Genomic DNA, 5000 nt, shown 5'->3' with positions numbered 1-5000 from the left:
CCATTGATTAACTTCTGTTTGAAATAGCGAGTAAAGTTATCAGCAAGTTGCAAGGTGAAGTACACCGAGTTTCCTTAAGTTAATAGTTGGTGCCCCTTTAACCATTTTTCCAAGCAGAGCTTTCATTCTTATTCCATACATCCCCCTGAACAGACAAAAATATATACTTAAAGTTTCTTAAATTGATGTACAAGTGTGTGAATAAAAGAACACAAAAATCGTGTGTGTTGTTTTCTCGTAACGTTCGAAAACATCTGATTTGTATTTTACTGTCCTTGAAGTAGGCGTTTTAATTCCTTTATCATTACTACCATCATCACCTTACCATTTTTATAAATCAGTTATTATAACCCAATGCCTTCTTTTTGTCTAACCTTGACACTTATTTTTCTTTAAGGCCATAAAATAGTCTTTTTTAAGTTTACGGTTGGCTAGGGGAAATTTTGGGAAATAATTCGTAAACTTATACATGTATGGACAATAAGATGATGTAAATTGAAGCAGATAAAGAGATAAGTTTTCATGATTTTCTTGGTTTCAGGGCCTTATTTAACGGAATCAGTGAGGACATTTATAATTGGGCACTGGTCAGTTTCCCGACAAGTAACGACAAGGCATTTGCGTGCTTCAAGCATGGATAATTTAATTAGTTTAGATGGCAAACAAAAACCAGATTTTACCCGAGGATGCTTTTTCCTGGTTAGTAGAGCATATGTCTTGTGAGGGTGACACAGTGATCGATATAGATAGCGACAAAGCAAGCACGTTTCTTGTAGCCATCAAAGAAGGACGAAATGCCGTTTGGACAACATCCCAATCATGTGATGTCCAACAAAGACTAAGACTTGAGACCGTTTTTGTACAAAATTCAGACTGAATCTGAATAGCAGTGATTGTTCACGCAATTATTTTACCTTTTAAGGAATGCCCATACCCTTTTAAGAAACATTTTGATTTTTTTCGATAATTATAAATATGTAAATAAGTTCTTTTCTGGCAACATTTCAAGTTTACTTCTTAAATGTATAATTTATTTAATTGCATTTAATTTGTTTCAAATGACAGTTGGTCTTTCAACAAGTTATAGGAAGTAACCTGGGGTCAAAATACTGTGATATGTGATCTTGTCATGTATGCTTGCCAGGGACTGCAGAATTTCTGCGGCATGTGTCCTTTTCAGGTAATTTTAGTGGAGTTGTGGGTAATTTCTTTGCAGCTACCATATTTCAATATGCTGCAGTTAATTTTATTTGATTTAGAAAAAAAGAGAATGATGTTTTTCGACAACTCTTCAAGAATTTAGTATTAAAAGTAACTTATTGAAGAGATGCAATACAAAGCATGCCATCTAGCGTTACCATTTTATCTCAGAAAGGGCGTAACTGTGCTCTGCAGTGGGTTACTAGTGTTTTGGACATTGTTAACAAGGTCCTTTTTAGTGTAACTAACTGTTCAATATTTTGGGAAAATACACCATTTTCAGATCTTAAATTGCTATTCCTTTTGCACACTTCAAGAAAAAGCTTTAAAATGCTGTTTTCTTGCTAAATGATGCACACAACTAAGGTGAAAAGGTCATGTTTCACGGAAAGAAGGCCTTACGAAACCTTACATCTAGCGATAACGTATTTAGAATTCAAGATAAGGGATCTAGGTTTGTTATTATTTCCCAAAACGAGTATAAAGATAAGATGTTGGGGCAACTTAACAATGATCTCCATTACAATAAGCTTAACCATGACCCTACTAGTGAGCATTTTGAAAAGATCAAAAATTGGGGACGGAAATGGTTCAGTGAAGGACAGATCAGTCAGAAGATTGCCACTTGGGTTGCTAATTTGGAACCTAAACCGGGGGTGGGATCTGGCAACGTGAAGACCCATAAAGAAGGCAACCCTCTCCGCTTAATTACATCATGCTGCGGAACGGCAATCGAAAGACTTTCTTCTTCCACTGAGTTTTATCTCAAGCCTCTCGCCCAAGCTCTACTGTCAATTGTTAACGATACCACAGATCTCATCAACAAGATCCAAACACTTAATTCTGAGAAAGGTCCTCTACCACCTGGGTGTTTGGTGGTCTCTTGGGATGTAGTTGCGATGTTCCCCAATATTGATAACAACATGGGCATTTCAGCGGTTAGAAAAGCTCTTGATTCTCGATCAGTTAAATTTCCATCAACCGAATGCATTGTGGAGGCTATCGAAATTTGTCTTCAAAGCAATAATTGTCAATTTTCTAGGAAACATTTTGTGCAAAAACATGGTATGGCTATGGGCCACAAAAACGCATACAGTTACGCCGACTTGGCTATGGGATTGATTGACGAGAAAGCTTAGTTTAGAGGTGCTATGAAGGCCTTGTTGTGGTGGAGATATAGGGATGATGTTTTCCATGTTTGGACACATGGTCTGCCTAAATTATTAGAGTTTACCGAGTACATCAATTTCCTCTATCCCACTATCAAATTTGAGCTGGTATATTCTGAGCATACCCTCAGTGTCTTGGAACTTACACTGCACCTTCAAGATGGGTTCATTATTACGGATATCTACGCTAAGCCTACAGACATCCATCTTTATATACCCTTTTCTAGTTCTCACCCGTCACACTGCAAAAAGGCGATTCCTTATGGGGTTGTCCTAGCGTTAGAAACAATTGTTTCACTGATGAGTTTCTCAATAAGAGATGTGACGAATACAAAGGGTATCTTAAATTTCAGGGCTATAATGCAGATTTATTAGACAAGCAATTTGATAGGGCGCTTAGTATTGAAAGATCAGAACTCCTGAAGAAAAATGTCAAGCCTGACAAAAAAAGCATTCACGTTAGTCCTTGACTACAATCCTATCCTCCCTGATATTCAGAGAGTTATCCAAAAGCATGTTCATCTTTTAAGATCGTCACCCGAGTTATTAGAAGTTTTTCCATCTAAATCGATTTTTCCAGCATATCGTCGTACCAAAAACCTCAAAGACATTTTGACACCTTCTAAATTTTGCAAAGCCCTCACCTTCTGTAGTAAAGTCAGCTACTTTGGCTCTAACAACGAACTGCCTTTTGTGGAGAGGACCACCAATACTTGAGCCAAGAAATTCAACGTGAATTTTCTCTTTGCTGTTTCAAATACTTTGGACACGTTATCAGCCATGATGATCTAAAACAACAGCGAAGGAGGATTATATATATATATATATAAGTAACGACTCGATTGACCAGTAACAACAGGGTTGAAAGATGGCCAATCCACTCTAAGATGCATGCAAAGGTTATCGTTCGAAATTACCGCAAATTTCAGCGAAGAACTTGATGATTTTTGCCTTGCGAGGGTAAAGGAGAAACAGCGAGGACTCACTGTCAGGCTGGTCTTTCATACACTGAATTCGAGATAATTAATGTTCATAAAACAAAAAACAACAAAGCGAACATAACAATATCTAATTAGCAATGACTAATCGGAATACCATTGGTTCGTTTGTCCTCTGCCATTTTAGTCCGGTATATGAAAGTGTAGCCCACAGTCACGACATTATCTCACCAGTTTGCAAGTAATGTTTACAACATGAGTGCCAATGTTGTACACTATTTACAAACTCGAGGTGAAGGCGAGTTTGTGAATAGTGATACAGCACTGACGCGAATGCTGTAAACAACTTGTGAAATGAATACTTTGTAGCAGTATCACGGCTGTGTTAGAAAAGCGTGTATGCAGCAAACTTGCGTTGGCGTGTGCTTTCAAGAGAAATCAGGTATTGTCTTGGGAATTATTAAATGTTTGTTTTGAGGTTGTCGTCGGATATTGAATATTTATCTCATTTTCGGGCAATGATTTCCTTCAATTGACCTACTCGTTTTCAGAGGCACATTTTTATTTTAAAGTTAAAGTTGTTCATGGTGCTCTTGCCCCACCAGTAGATTTTTCTCTTTCAAGATAATTCATGAGTAATAATTGTAAAAAGCTTTAAAATACAAAGCAATGTATGGTGTTCTTTCTCAAATTGAAGCTTAATTATCTCTCAAAAATGCATGGCTACCCCCCAGTTTTTTTTTTTTTTTGGATACCAAGACTATTTACTAAGACCTACTTTATCCGGATAGTTTTAAGCCGCGCAAAAATATCCCCGTATTAGTGAGAATCACCGATAGGAAACTCGAGTATCTCGAGATGCGCAGAACGTATGCGCAATAACAATAGTAGGCACCGTCCTTAAATTTGGTATTGTGAGTAAAAGTAGGGATAACATTTGGAGGGCTAGTAAATGTAATGTTAAATCTTAACGGAGAAAGATACAGCTATGAAAAATAATACATAACGTAATTTTCAGGCTGGATGGCAACTTTACATAAATAGTTTATTAGATACTTAATTAAAACATTAATTACTTTCATTAACGGGACTCAAACGTCTAACCCTAACTACTAACCCTAAAACCTTTTCAAAACGTCTTTTTCAAACGACTTCAAAACACGCTCTTAGACGCTTAAAAACACGCTTCAAAACGTTTTTATCAAACGCCTTCAAAACGCGCTCTCAGACGCTTAAAAACACACTTAAAAACGTTTTTTTTAACGCCTTAAAAACGCGCTTTCAGACGCTTGAAAACATGTTTTAAAGTGTTTTCTTCAAATAACTTCAAAACAAACTCTTAGATCCTTGAAAACACGCTTTAAAAGGTTTTTTCAAGACTTTAAACCTGCTCTCAGACGCTTGAGGCTTCAAAACCTTTTTTTTTTCACGCCTTCAACACGCGCTCTCAGACGCTTGAAAACACGCTTCAAAAAAGTTTTTTTCTAAGGTCTTCAAAACGCGTTACGAGGCCCTTGAAAATACGCTTCAAAAAGTAATCTCAGATGCTTGAAAACCCTAATCTCAGACGATTGAAAACCTGCTTTAAAAGGTTGCTTAGTAAAACTCTTCAAAACGCGCCCTCGTTCGCTTGAAAACACGCTTTAAACGTTTTTCAAAATCTTTGATAAACGTCTTTAAAATGCGCTGTCAG

At 36.9% G+C, this 5000-nt stretch overlaps 2 protein-coding genes across 7 annotated transcripts in view; one reads left to right on the top strand and one right to left on the bottom strand.

The window, feature by feature from the left end:
• LOC138033414 (uncharacterized) overlaps positions 1–1456 on the top strand; it is a 2925-nt gene extending 1469 nt beyond the window's left edge. Inside the window, exon 4 of the mRNA XM_068881142.1 lies at positions 542–1456. The gene's annotated coding sequence lies outside the window, so the exon portion shown is untranslated. The remainder of the gene's footprint in view (positions 1–541) is intronic.
• Positions 1–5000, bottom strand: part of LOC138031275 (zinc finger MYM-type protein 3-like) — a 58552-nt gene that overhangs the window by 49634 nt on the left and 3918 nt on the right. For 4 of the 6 annotated variants that reach the window (XR_011128230.1, XR_011128231.1, XR_011128228.1 and 1 more), the window contains exon 2: positions 3014–3157. The exons of 1 other annotated variant lie outside the window; for it this stretch is intronic. The gene's annotated coding sequence lies outside the window, so the exon portion shown is untranslated. Of the gene's footprint in view, positions 1–2711; positions 3158–5000 lie in introns of those variants that run through there. One more of the 6 variants, XR_011128227.1, reaches the window with a different exon arrangement.

The sequence above is a fragment of the Montipora capricornis genome, chromosome 14, assembly GCF_036669925.1.
Source record: "Montipora capricornis isolate CH-2021 chromosome 14, ASM3666992v2, whole genome shotgun sequence".
NCBI lineage: Eukaryota > Metazoa > Cnidaria > Anthozoa > Scleractinia > Acroporidae > Montipora > Montipora capricornis.
Note: the sequence above shows the minus strand (reverse complement) of the source record. Positions and strands in the feature narration are given on the sequence as shown.